The sequence below is a fragment of the Bemisia tabaci genome, chromosome 9 (genome assembly GCF_918797505.1).
Source record: "Bemisia tabaci chromosome 9, PGI_BMITA_v3".
Lineage (NCBI taxonomy): Eukaryota > Metazoa > Arthropoda > Insecta > Hemiptera > Aleyrodidae > Bemisia > Bemisia tabaci.
The window spans coordinates 10077732-10092854 of record NC_092801.1 but is presented as its reverse complement, the minus strand read 5'-3'; the positions used below and the strand labels follow the sequence as shown (position 1 = coordinate 10092854).

At 39.1% G+C, this 15123-nt stretch overlaps 1 long non-coding RNA gene across 1 annotated transcript in view; it reads left to right on the top strand.

Moving 5' to 3' along the window:
• LOC140225513 (uncharacterized) overlaps nucleotides 1-14886 on the top strand; it is a 59431-nt gene extending 44545 nt beyond the window's left edge. The window contains exon 3 of the long non-coding RNA XR_011900577.1: nucleotides 14597-14886. This is a non-coding gene — a long non-coding RNA (uncharacterized lncRNA). The remainder of the gene's footprint in view (nucleotides 1-14596) is intronic.
• Nucleotides 14887-15123: the final 237 nt, after the last annotated feature.

The following is a 15123-nucleotide window of genomic DNA, read 5'->3' as shown; positions in this document are numbered from 1 at the left end:
GAAAATCAGAACGTTGCCAAATATTTTCTGATAAAAACCAATTTTTTGGAATCTTTGCATTTTTATCCTCGAATTTTTTACGGGATTTTCTCCCAAAAATTTATCTAGTCTGTTTGAAAATTTCAAAAATAAATTATCATAATTTTTATCGAGAAAATATCTTACGATATTTTAAGGAAATCTGGCAAGGGCTGAATGTCGATACGCCATTTTTCTTTAGCACAACAAAACGAACAAGAGATGAATTCGAACCAGTGTACCTGTTGTCGGAAGCTGTGTTTTGGTTGGTGCGTAGGTGTACCTTTAGCTTGTCAAATTAGAAAAGGGAAGGAAGAACAAAATTAAGTAGAAAAGAAGAATAAGAAGAAAAACCACCTCCAGTTTTTCGGAAAATTTGGCAGTATTCGAACTTGTCTCAATATCCGGTCAAGGTCTTTTGCGGAAATATAGTGGTCCTCTAACGAGGTGAACATGACATCTGGTTCCTATCCTGAAGTAAGCGTTTAGAGGAATTTTTCGCTAATACTTTAGAGAAGCATTGCTTCCCCAAAGCAAGACGTAAATGAATTATTATGTCCATATTACTTAAAGGCATGGTGTCTAAGACCTGCAACAATCGGGATTTATCAGAATATGAAAAATCTTAGGAAAAATTAGGAACCAATAAGGGAATCCGTTCCAGAAACCGAGAATTTCTTTTTCTACCGCTCAGAGATAATTTTCTTTTTCGTTCTACTTAAAAAATTGAAAGAAAAATAGCAATGTGCTTTGTGCACAACCACCGTACTCTTTCCGAGATGTATTATGCTTCCAGGGTCAGGATGGCAAAATTTCAAGAAACAAAATCTTGAAATTTCCCGTGAAATATTTCATGGAATTTCAGAAATTTACTATCGAAAAACACTGGTTCTTTTTCATGTTCCGCGAATTGTAAAAATTGTGACTTTCTTCTATTTTTGTACGTTTGAGTGCGGGTTGCGTACTCTAGCCTTGAAAAATATGAAATATTTCACAGCCTCGTTTTTCATGAAATATTTCATCGCAATTTCCAATATTTCATTTCTCTCTAACGTCTCATGCCACTCTCCTGGGGTAATTCGACCGCGTTGAGCAGAAAGGAACCAAGCCACAGCAGCCACTGCCAAATTTAACGGGGCAATTCAATGTTTTACATGAAAACGGCTGTTCGAATTTCTGTGCAAACAATGAATTTTCTGCGTAGTACGAAGCAATTTCCTTAAAATTTTCAAAGAAATCCGCACCAACGTTCTCTTGTAGAAAATAAATTGCCTACTTAAATTTTGCAATAACTGATCCCTAGCTTGGTTCCTTTCTGCTTAACACGGTCCAATTTATCCGTCCTCTGCCAAAAAAGTGAAACTTTTATTTCAGCAAAGTTTTTCCGATTTATTGATGTCCTTTTACGTTCATCTCAGACCTACTCTCATCACCTACAGATCCACTTATATCTAGAGTACCTATATTAAGAGAGTATGGCCACTGGGCCCCATGGAGAGGCTTAGGACCCAAAAATGGCGGTGCTTTGTTTTGGTTTTTGTGGATGGGAGGGGGGTCATTGCCAACTTTTGACGGTTACCACCAACCGTACTTGCTGCCAACCTTACTACATTCAAGATAATTTTTCTCTAAAATTGCACACGATTAGTCTTAAAAATATGTAAAGAAGTCGCAAGAGTGCATTTGAGTAAATTTCTCGTTACGATAAGCGAAGAAAACTACATTTTGAGTCATTTTGCATTACATTAATTTATGGCGTCCGCCATTTTTGGGTCCTAAGGGCTCCATCCAGCCTAAGATGGCTGAGCCAATCAGAGGTGGTAACCCCAGTGGCCATACTCTCTCAATATAGGTACTTTACCTATATCTTTGTAAGATGTGCTGTGTGTGGAGATGGTCTCGGTTCCATTCCGACCCAGTGACTCATTTCCGTCGAGTTCAGGAACCTCGGCTACCTCGATCCGAAACTAGTTCAAGTTCCACCCGTGATTCCACCCGCGAGAGCGGAGGGACAGCTAATTTGGCATCGATCCCTGCCAACTCCCCTCCCCGCCCCCCGGAAGGGCGCCATCAATCACTTTAAACGAACTTCAAAGACTCCGTTGCAGTGAGAGAATTAATTTATCGTCGTTTTGATTCGATTACTGTCCGCGTTTTTATTGTCTCAGACCCGGGAGCTGCAGTGTTGCCACGCGGTGAAAGAAATTGGCAATTCAGCCGATTTCTTGTTTTGCCACGTGGCTCTACAAATTTTGACACCCCGCAACTCCATTTGGTGTGTTTAATGTATATCGTTACCTTCTGGTCAAAGTGTCACAGGCGCCTTCCGATGTTTCAAAATTTCCGCCAGTAGTTTATTTTTATCGGAGACATTGTTGCGGTTGAATCTGTTTGAAGATTTCACTGAATGTTATCGGCAGCACAAAAAAAAAATTCAGTGACATTTTTGGACAGCTTCGTTCGTTGAAAAAACTTTCTGTAAAAAAAATGACAGCGGAAATTTGGAAACGTCACGTGGCGCTTGTCATACTTTTGCCGGAGGATGACGACATGGGGACCACATACTGCCGTGCAAAGGAAGAACGCCGTATGAACATTCGAGAGTTGCCAAATTTCCTCCAGTAAAATGTTTATTTTTGAGGAAATTTATGAATATTTTTCCTTTAAATTTTCAGAATCTTTGGGTGAAATGGCGAACAAAATTTCCTGGAAAATTGGAAGGAAAATATTCATAAGTTTGCCAGGAAATTCGTGTTTTATCAAAGGAAATTTGGCAACACCTGATAGCTCATACGGCGTTCTTCCTTTGCTCGGCAGTATAGATGGTTTTCTCATGTCCTCTTTGAATGCAATGAGGATATATAGATTTTGAGATACTGATGTATACATACATTTTCCGGGACTCCGGACGGACTGTCATACATTTTTTTAAGTATGCTGTTTTTCACTGTAGGCACCCTAAAACGCATTAAAAACTCCTTTTTTTATCTTTTTTTTAAAAATGACGGCTGGTCCTTTTCACCGAAAGCATGATTACTTATTTTGAAACAACCAACCCAGTTGGCACTGGATTCTGATAAAATGGAGATTTTGCAGGTGATAAGTGCATTGTTTAACTGTTAAAGTGGAAACTGATATTTGAATTCAGCACAATGATACTCTTGGTTTCAAAATTGAACAATTGTTGTGGTAACGGAATGACTAAATCTGCTAAAACATTGGTGTTTAAATAGGAAATGCCGAAAGATGGCACATTACCCCACTTTTAAATTTATTCTTCTACGATTTCTTATATCAGAAAAATATATGAAAAATTCTGTGAACTCCGCTCATTTAGCACTTTCACATAATTTTCGTGCAATCTCTGCGATCTTACAATCCAAATCTCGATGGCGAAACAACCAAACTACGAATATCGATTGTTGCGTCCGAAAATTTCGCTAAAATTTTATTTCTCCAAAGAAATTCGAAAATCGAAGGAAAAGTAATTCGAAATTCTACAGTGAAGTCTTCAGAAAATATTCTTAAAAGAAAGTAGAAAAATTGAATATACTTCGGAACGGTAATAGGACCTCCATTAAAAAGTAGTGATATGTGACAGGGGATTTTCAACATTGCAAATGTCGATGCGTAGTTTGATAGTTTGACTATCAATTTGTAATCTTCCAAAAGTTAGAGGGCTGGTATTGTTACATACACTCCAAAAAAATTCAGTAAGTGCTTACAAGTTCTTAACTTTCGCTCATCACCAGAACCTTTATAACCAGAATGAAACCGGAAATCATTTCTCCCAAACTGATAGCACGGGTCGTAAGACAGTATGTTGGAATTGTTTAGCCAACGAGCGTTAAAAATCAGCATGAGGCTGAAATTTCAATACAGAGGGAAAAAGCTTACATGAGTACAATTCCCCCTCAAGGTGATACGCTGTTTGGTATTTTTGTGATTCGTTACTGGTGTTGCATCAAACAGCGTATCTCTTTGAGGGAAAATTGTGCTCATAGGAGCTTTTCCCCTCTGTATTGACATTTTCAGTTTTTTACCGATGAAATCATTTCTAGACAGACAAATAAAAATCACAGTAGCATTTATTTTTCAGTGTGGGTGAAGAAGCCAAAAAAGTATATAATGGAATACATGAAAGCAAACCACAATGTGAGGCAGACAAAGGTCACGAAATTGATTTATATTAAGCAGTGAATCAGACTGCATGCCATTGGGGCTTTAATCAATTGATAAGTGATTATAATATTGATTGATAATTGACAATTGATTAATTAATTGTATCCATTAATTACAAGCAGTTAAAGTGACTGTAACACGTGTTATAAATTGATTTCATGGCCTCTACCTCGCTTCAAATTGAGTTTTATTTTCATATATATCTGTGATCCAAAGTTTTCCTAATCTTTACATCTGCGTTTTAAAAAATGTTACCATGATAATAATTTATATGTCCAAAAATATAAGATATCACTTATTACCATGGTTTAACGCGTTCCTCATAATTATTAGAATGGTCTCTGTTATTGGCATTGTTTCAATGATTTAATGATTAGCGTGAGGTCAAAACATGTAACCATGAGCTATGCGTAAGAATATTTAAGGTTGTATTTTTTAGTAAAATAAAGAAACAGAGCTTAGGTTAAATACTGCCGTGCTAAGGGAAAACGTTGCATGATCCATCGCCAAATTTCCTGTGGCAAATCACGAATTTTCGGGAAAATCGCGAATGTTTTTCCTTCGATTTTCCAGAGAATTTTGTTCATAATCCGATCCGAAAGTTCTGAAAATTTCAAGGGAAAATATTTCTGATTATCCTCAAACACTAATATTTCCTGAGAGGAAATTTTGCAACATTTGATTGCTCACACGGCGTTTTTTTCCATTTTTGCATTGAATTAAGTTCTTATTTTGCTAAAAGAGGATGACACATTTCGGCTCGTTTGTGTCGTAAGTTCTGCAAAAAATTTCTTTAAGCAGTGGGAAGCAGCAGAAGTCGCACCTATCTCAATACTGAGTATTTTGAGTTTAGAAGTTCCTTAGTTTCCCGAGCACGCAATCAAATTTTTCCCGATCATAATCATGATATCCACATAATGAATTACTCAACGATTACGACTCGATTCATCAAGATGCACGATCGTCCCGCAGAGGTTTAAAACGGCTGGCCTTCCGGATCATTGTTTAGGGCAAGAAAAGTAAAAACGCCTTCATTTTTTCGCGTATGCATTTTTGACGACTCTCGTGTACGAATAGTTGTATCAAAGCGCTAAGTACAAACGCCTTCATTTTTTCGCGTATGCATTTTTGACGGCTCTCGAGTACGAATAGTTGTATCAAAGCGTCAAGTAAAAACGCCTTCATTTTTTCGCGTCTGCATTTTTGACGGCTCTCGAGTACGAATAGTTGTATCAAAGCGTCAATTAAAACGCCTTCATTTTTTCGCGTATGCATCTTTGACGGCTCTCGAGTACGAATAGTTGTATCAAAGCGTCAAGTAAAAACGCCTTCATTTTTTCGCGTATGCATTTTTGACGGCTCTCGAGTACGAAAAGTTGTATCAAAGCGTCAATTAAAACGCCTTCATTTTTTCGCGTATGCATCTTTGACGGCTCTCGAGTACGAATAGGTGTATCAAAGCGTCAATTAAAACGCCTTCATTTTTTCGCGTATGCATTTTTGACGGCTCTCGAGTACGAAAAGTTGTATCAAAGCGTCAATTAAAACGCCTTCATTTTTTCGCGTATGCATCTTTGACGGCTCTCGAGTACGAATAGGTGTATCAAAGCGTCAATTAAAACGCCTTCATTTTTTCGCGTATGCATCTTTGACGGCTCTCGAGTACGAATAGGTGTATCAAAGCGTCAATTAAAACGCCTTCATTTTTTCGCGTATGCATCTTTGACGGCTCTCGAGTACGAATAGGTGTATCAAAGCGTCAATTAAAACGCCTTCATTTTTTCGCGTATGCATCTTTGACGGCTCTCGAGTACGAATAGTTGTATCAAAGCGTCAATTAAAACGCCTTCATTTTTTCGCGTATGCATCTTTGACGGCTCTCGAGTACGAATAGGTGTATCAAAGCGTCAATTAAAACGCCTTCATTTTTTCGCGTATGCATCTTTGACGGCTCTCGAGTACGAATAGTTGTATCAAAGCGTCAATTAAAACGCCTTCATTTTTTCGCGTATGCATCTTTGACGGCTCTCGAGTACGAATAGTTGTATCAAAGCGTCAATTAAAAACGCCTTCATTTTTTCGCGTATGCATCTTTAACGGCTCTCGAATACGAATAGTTGTATCCAAGAATTAATTTTACCGTCGCGTCTCGTAGTCACCCTCGTCAGCGGAATCAGGCGTCTTTCAGGCTGTGTAAAGGTTTTCTCATCTAACGAGAATTTAGTGGCCGATTATGGGATTTCTTCATGCGGTTGAGATCGAAATTTTGGGAAAATTTCCAAAGTACAAGCTTGCGAAGCAAAAAAATTTAGGTTTTTTCGACAATGAGGAATACCACACACTATTTAACAACATGGCTTATATGATTTCTAGAATTTCCGTTTGAAGCATAAAATGATAATAAGCAGGGCACAAATCCTTTTTTTAAAATGACGAAAACCTACAAAACACCGTGAATTCGTCATGAATTGGGTGATTTCTCCAAAAGAGAGAAAAATTTTAGAAGTAACTTGATTAAGAATGAATCAGACCTGGGAATTGGAGGTGTGTGTATATGTTAGTTGTCAATTGTTCAGATATCGAAAGTTTCATCATAAATTTTTGATCATAACATATTTCTTTATCATACACCCTGATCCGAATAGTCTTCTAATCCTAACACTAGGTGCCATCTTAGAATTTCTGTGGGGAGGGAAATTTTAAAGTTGCTAAAAATTACCAGTCTGTGTCCATCATTTCTATATTCATTCCATTTTTGAAAATTTTCAAAATTCATGGAGAGAAATTCCCTCCCTACAGCCCTACACCCTTAACATTATTTCATCTCCACTGTTTTCCCCATTGAAAAATATAGATTCGTAAATCGACGGTGCAAGTCCGCAACCACATATCTCGTCCCTGGTGTTTGAAAATCTCCGCTCCTATTTTCTTTTTTTAAAGAAGAACGAATCGACATCATTCCTTTAAATTTTCCCAGAATTTTCTCGGCACTGAGAAGATCAATCACGGCAGGCAGCTTTAAGAGTGGAGATGTTGCATGTGTGAGGAATTTATTTATTTATATATATTATTTATTAAAATTTCGTTAAATGCGATCCTTTGACTCAATGTAAAATTAACTCCGAATTAACTGAACTACATAGCAATTTTCCTAACGTGCCTCTCGCAAATTGTATTTTTGCAAGGAGAATTTTCGGCATTTCTGACTGAAAATTTTACCAATTCTGCTTCTAATCTCGTGCAAAAATCAGGAATGGAGATGTTGCATGTTTGAGGGATTTGTGATTTGACCGTTGATTCGTATGTAAAAGTTTGCGAGAAACACGATGGTCCCACTGGTTGTATCTGAAATCATCTCCCAAGCTCAAAAAAAGCTCTCAAGTTGAGGCCAAAATGGAGGGGATATCCCACGCTATCCTGAGAGTCCACCTCTACATCAAGACAAACTCTCCATGCAAAAAAAAAGGAGCAAATACATTGACAGGGCTGCCACTTCCTTTGGGGACTCCAAAACTGAAAACACGGCAACCCTGCTAATGTATTTGCTCCCTATCTTTGCATGGAGAGTTTGTCTTGATGTAGAGGTGGACTCTCCGGATAGCGTGGGATATCCCCTACATCTTGGCCTCAACGTGAGATCTTTTTTTGAGCTTGGGAGTTGATTTCAGAGAAAACTAGTGGCACCATCGTGTTCCTCGCAAACTTTTACATAAGAATCAACAGTCAAATCGCAAATTCCTCACACATGCAACATCTCCATTGCTGTTGAGTGGTTTTTCATTTAAAAAATTAAGTATGACAGGAAGTTTGCGACGTCGCAAACCGAGATACGGGGCTGCGGACTTACACCGTCGAAATGTCACCTTAAGAATTTCGTTATGAAGAGATTTTGCGGAGTTTCTCTCTTACATGCTTCAATTTGCTCTTCGGTTTCTTTCACCTCGCTCCGAAGCAGAGCAGGGCGATTCAGCGGAGAGATTAGGCCCCGCGCATGGCGTTCTGCGCATCCTTCGCCGATGCAAATGAAGCGTGCGCGACACGCGCACCGCTCGTGGGGCTTCACAGTGTTGCCAGTTCGACCGAAAACTTACTTTCTCCGTTATTAGAGTACGCATGTAGGGAGAGTAGAGTACCTTTACAGCGAGAGTATGGACAGATCGCTTGAAGGAGGTCTTTGGGCCCAAAAGTGCAGCCATTCCTCTAATCAACTTCTACCACACAAAATTTTACCGTCAGTCTGCAGATTCTAATTCTAACCAAGATGGTCGAGAATGTACAGAAATGAGCGTTCTTCCGCAAAAATGAGTAAAATGCAAAAACTGAGTCAATCACGTGCTTAATAAACGACGGTTCGTAACAATAGTATCAGTAAATCGTTCTGGATAATTGAAATTCATTGGTTGGCTGCATTTCTGGGCCCTAACTCTATTCGCAGAAGCATCGGTGAAAGCCTGATGGATTTTCGGAGTCTCACATTTGTCCATACTCTCGCTATACAGGTACTCTAGTACGCATGTAGGGAGAGTATTGCCATTCCACTCCTTTTAATAGAGAAAAGTTTGTAGCTCTTCGATCGGTCCGCTAGTCTGCCGTGCTGAGGAAAAACGCCGTATGAGCCTTCAGACGTTGCCAAATTTCCTCCGGTACAGTACGAAATTCCTGGGAAGCTTTTGGATCTTTTCCTACCGATTTTTTACAGGATTTCTATCAAAATTTAATCAATGGTACCTGAAAATTTCAAGGGAAAATGTTCATAATTCTCCTCAAAAATTAACATTTTACTGGGAGAAATTTGGCAACTCTCATATGCTCATACGGTGTTCTTCCTTTAGGGAAAACGCATCATCTCCATTCAACACTTTTTTAATTTTTCTCTGACAAAATGCCGTTCTACAAAAAACTCGATGCCGAAAGTTCCGGGCGTAGCACCCGGAGCAATCGTAACCATGGCTCCAGTTTCCGGAACTTTCGGCCTCTGAAAAAACTCGATGCCGAAAGTTCCGGGCGTAGCACCCGGAGCAATCGTTACCATGGCTCCAGTTTCCGGAACTTTCGGTCTCTGAAAAAACTCGATGCCGAAAGTTCCGGGCGTAGCACCCGGATCAATCGTAACCACGGCTCCAGCACCCGGAACTTTCGGCCTCTGAAAAAACTCGATGCCGAAAGTTCCGGGCGTAGCACCCGGATCAATTGTAACCACGGCTCCAGCAGCCGGAACTTTCGGCCTCTGAGCCCAGAACGGATGGAACGTCTATTTAGCCCGTAACTTTTTTTTCAGTGTATGAACCAATCATAGAGTCACAGACATGCCAGTCCTCTTCCTATATAAGAACTCATGCGTTTCATCGGTGCAATTATTCGAATTTTGTTTTTCGAACTGGCAACCGTGGTTGGCGCCACACACTTGGCGCCGGATCGTCCGAAAAAATCCACCTAATGAATATTGAAACGCCCTATGAATGTCCGATCGTTGCCAAATTTCCATTGTTGAACATAGAATTTCCCTGAGAATCCATGCATATTGTCCTATAGTATTTTCACATAATTTCATTTCGACATTTGGACTGAGTTAAGCAGAATGGAACCAACCCACATTTTGGAAAAAATCGAGTTATGCGTGGTTTTGAACTTAACCACTGCTCTACTATCTATCGCCAAAAATTCGAAGTTTTGGCTGGAGCAAATTTTGCAGAAATTGAACTTGAAGTTTATCTTTTACATAGAGTCTTATGCAGGAGCCAAACTTTAAACCTCTTTTTCTCGGTTCGATTCCGATGTGGCTAGGTTCATTTCTGTTTGACTCCGTCCATTTAATCCAGAGTATCGAAACACCTCGAGGAAAAACATCCGTAGCTGCACTGAAAAAAAATTCTCGGCGTTTTTACCAAGGTCCGTTGGTACCTTTATCATCTCACTTTTTTACCAATGATTGGTAGTTTTACCCAGACAGACTGGTAATCTTACCTAAAAACCGGCATTTTTACTAGTTTTTTTGTAGGTAAGAATACCACTTTTATTGGTAATCAATTCCCGGTAACTTTCCCATTTTATCTCGGTAATTCTACCACAGTCGATAAAAGATATTGGCGTTTTTACCAAGGTCCAGTAAAATATTGCCGAGAAAGTTCAATAATTTTACCGAATTTCTCTGTAAAATTACCAATTCTACAAATGGTAATTTTACGAAGAAAAAACCGGGATCAAATAGAACCCTGAATTCTTGATAATTTTACCCTATTTTTAGTAAATACACCGAGATTTTTTTTCAGTGTGCTTCTGCTGATGGATTTTTGTCGGGGGAAATTTGGCAACTTCCGAAATTTTTCAAGACGTCTCATGTTAGCTCGAGCGGGTTTGGCAACGTCGCAAGGGATGGGTAAACGCACGGGATCCGATTCCAGGGCCGATGATTGGTAATTACCGCGAGATACAAATACACACTGCTATTATATCAACCGCAAGCCGCGTTTCGCGATCGGTATAGAATCCGATGAATTTTCGTTGGATCCTGAGTAGGAATGGCCGAATTTCGTGAGATCTGACAAGCTGTCGCAGCGTTGTCCATTCGTGGTTTCTTAAGATTCCTCGCGGGAATCCGTGGAATGTGATAAAATCGTAGCGTGCTGATTGTACGTGCAGTTTTGAAGTATCTTTGAAATTTAAAATCTTCCCTAGGGAATAGGGTCTTTCGTACCGAAAAAATCGAGATGGAGATATTGGTGCCTGTGTTTAGATGCTTGCGATAATTTGGTAAAAAACTTGCTTGGGGGAAAAAAAAATAAAAACGAATTTTTTGATCAATTTTGATGATTTTTTTTATCAAATACGAACTTCGGAACAAAGTGTGGGCGTATTTCTGAGTTTTTCCCCGGAACTTTCAGAATTTTAAAGGTAGATGCGATTGGTTTGCTGATCCCTATCGGTTTAATCTTCTCATTCCATTTCCAGCATCAGTAGGTATGACTTTCTTCATTTAACACAAAGATACGCCACAAGACCCGAACCGAACGATGCCGCTAAAGGTCGGGTGACCAGGCAACTCATGCCACTATTTAAGTCGGTGGCATCTGACAGCGATCCAGCAATTTGCTAAGCCTCCAAAGAGCAACCTCATCACATGCTAATTTACACTTGGTTTAAAGTGTTCCGGGCCGCTCATGAGTTGCCAGCTCTGAAATAAAATCCAGTTTCAGCCGAAAGAAAAGACAGAATGTTGGAATGTTTTAGTTAACGTGCATTATAAATCACTGCTGCCAGGGTGCATTGGAAAACAAAAACCGCATTGGATCTAGAGTCCAGACTCTTAAAAACATTGACAAGAAAAAATACTCTTGATTCAATCAGATTTAAGCTTGAATCAAAAGTAAATCCGCTCAAATCAAGAGGCTGGGTTCTTGATTCAAGCTTAAATCTGATTGAATCAAGGGTATTTTTTCTTGTCGCTGTTTTTAAGAATCTGGACTCCAGATTCAACGTGTTGTTTTTTCCAGTGTGTCTACAAGTCCAGAATTCCCGGAAAGTCCGGAAATAATTCTGATTTTTTAAGGGCGGTCCGGAAGCACTGAAAAAGTGCAAAAATTCCGCAAGAAGGTCCGGAATTTTCTTCATTTTTTTGTCATTTTTGTCGTAATTTGAGTGAGAAATTCAAAATTTTGAAATTTTCCGAATCTCGTCAAATGGAGATACTGAAGAAGTTGTAAATTTCTTAGAAATGTACTTAAAAAGTGCCGTAAAAGTACTGATTTTTGACCAGCCTGTTTTACTAGACACCCTGGCTGCGCTGCGTTGAGGATTGGTCCAAGAAGGCCGAAACTCGCACCGGAAAAAAAAAAAAAACCACATTGGATCTGGAGTCCAGACTTTTATAAACATCGCCAAGAAAAAATACTCTTGATTCAATCAGATTTAAGCTTAAATCAAAAACCAAGCCTCTTGATTTGAGCGGATTTCCTTTTGATTCAAGCTTAAATCTGATTGAATCAAGAGTCCTTTTTCTTGTCAATGTTTTCAAGAGTCTGGACTCTAGATCCAATGTGTGTGTTTTTCAGTGAAGGGTGTCACCGTTGGAGTGGTTGGCGTTCATTTTAGTAAATACAATTTTTAAGAATTTTGATTCTTTAAAGTTCTGCGCTGAGTTTAATTTTGCCGAGCTGTAAGATTTTCATCCTCTCTCTGTGTCCGTCGGGAAGAAGGTTTAATACGAAAAAAGTCTAAATCCTATGGTTGCGGCGATCTGGAAAACTGGGAATGTCCAGGAATTTGCGGCACAACCGGGAAAAGTCAGGGACTTGACATAAAATGTCAGGGAATTTAATGTATGTAGCGTCTGCAGTAGCGGGTGTAATCTAAAGGAAAAAAAATCAAATATGAACTTGTGTTCGAGTGTCAGATAAAGTCAGGGAATTTGAAGGTGAAGAAATCCTGGCAACCCTGAATCAAAATCATCGAGCAACAAGGAATTGATGTCTCTGCTTAGAGAAACGCTCTACAAGGTATTAGCCACCAAAGAGATACCGAGAAATATCAAACTAAATTGGGATCATGACGAGTCGGAGTCAGTAGTTTGAGAAACGAACATTTTCTTTTAATTTTGAGGCTGTACGGGTAAATCCAAACGGTAGGGCCAGACCCCTTGGCCCTTTTAAAGCTCCCTTCGTGTTTGTGTTTCATTCGCTTCCTCCCTAAAAATAGTTAAAGTAAATATATTCAGGGTGTCTACAAGTCCGGAAATAGTACTGATGTTTTTAAGGGCGGTCGGGAAGTACTAAAAAAGTACGGAAATTCCGCAAAAAGGTCCGGGATTTTCTTAATTTTATGTCACTTTTGTCGCAATTTCAAATTTTTGAAATTTTTCGAATTTCGTCAAATGGAGGTACCTATTGAAAAAGTACGAAATTTTTCTGTTGGAGGAGGTACTGAATTTCTGGATAAGGTACTGAAAAAGTACTGTTAAAGTACATATTTTAGATCAGCCTGTTTTAGTAGAAGCCCTGATATTAACATTGTAACATGACAACAAAGCTCGAATCGGTTGCCCGTTTTCGTTTTCAGCTCGTCTATGAAGCGGAGGCAAGCGTCGCTAAAGAGATAATCTAGTGTTAAAATCCTTATTTCCCGGGCTCAAAACATTGTTTACAAACTCTGTGAATGATCGGTAGTTTGGACATGAGCTCGTTACCAGCTTTTTTCATGCAGAGATGAAAAATATACATAACCTATCTGAACTAGCCCGAAGCCCGCTCAAGCCGATTGAAACCACATCCTATACTGCCGCGCCAAGGAAAAACGCCGTAAGAACATTCGGCGTTTCGAAACTTCCTCCGATAAAATGTTTATTTTCGAGGAGTAGTATGAATTTTTGTTCTTTGAATTATCAGATAATTTAGGTTTGATCTCAGTTAAAATTTTGTTAAGAAAATCGTATAAAAATATTCACAGATCTGCCTGAAAATCCATAATTTGTCAAAGGAAATTCGGCAACTTCTGAAGGCTCATACGGCGTTTTTCCTTAGCACGATCCGAGAAAATGGTTTGGGGTCGTAAGAACCATGAAACTTGTTTTGTCACCACTCTCAATCATTCAACGGAGTGGCCCACAAAGCCCGTGAGGAGGGGGGGGGGGGGGGGGCTTTGCTGGGATCGAAAGTCCTTTTTTGTCAAGAATGGCAACGTTTTTTTTTAGAGCACCAAAAAGGGGCTATCAAAGGTTAGACTGCCCAACAATAGGAGCGTATTCTTTACTAAAAATAAGATATTTTCCTTTTACGAAGTTTTTTTTTCGAAAAATGCCCGCTGGCTGAGCTACACTCAATTCAATTTTTTTTGGGAAATCAATGTTTTTTTTAGAAATTTGGCAACATTAATGCACCACAACTTATGTAAAATGGCTAGTCCCTACAATTGTTGGCGCTTAATCCACCCATGCTTCAAAGATATCGATATCTCAAATGAAGACTATGCAACGGGTTTGAAGGAGGGTCTTGCATTTTTCAGGGCAAGAAACTCTGAAAAGAGACCCTCAAAACCCCCGATTTAACTTTAGATATTGATATTTTTAAGACCATGGATAGAATAAGCGCTGAAAATTGGCATCAGAAAGGAACCAACCCACATTTTCGACAAAAATTAAGTTAAGAGCGTTTTTAAGTTCCTCTAGTTGTATCCCTCCTGCCAAAAATTCAAAGTCTTAAAATGCAATTTTAGTTCGTGAAAAGAGGGGATGAAGTTTACTGTCTACAATGAGTCTTATGGAGGAATAAAACTTAAAACCTGATCGTTTTCTCAGTTTCAACTTGACGTGCGTTGGTTCCTTTCTGATATACCAATTATAGGAAATCACTAATTTTTATAAGTTTTCTTTGACTTTTTGACTCACTTTTGAAATTTTTGTTTACAGGGTGGATTACTCGTGGAGCAGAGAGTTAACGAAGCAGAACATTTTCAAGTGAGTACACGTCACTATTACAACATTACCGGGGATCTGGAAAACCGGAAAAGTCAGGGAATTTGCGGAGACCAGGAAAATTCAGGGAAATCACATGAAAAGTCAAGGAATTTTGCGGGGTGCGTATAGCAGAAGTGAGTGTAATTTAGAGGGGAAAAATCGGAAGTTATATAAGAAAATCAGGGAGAGTGAGGGAATCAAAAACTTTGGAGTCAAGGAAAAGCAAGAATAGTCAGAAAAAGTCAGGGAATTCGACGATGAAGAATTTATGGCAACCCTGCTATTATCATTTCTGCGCGTTCATTTTCTGTGATCCACTGATAAAAAAAACCTCTTGGTTCAAGAGTGCAGTTTCTTGTCGCCGGATTTAAGAGTCTGGACTCTTGTTTCAATGCAAAATCCGCTTGAATCAATGCAAAATCCGCTTGAAACAAGAGTTCAAGACTCTTAAATCCGGCGACAAGAAACTGCACTCTTAA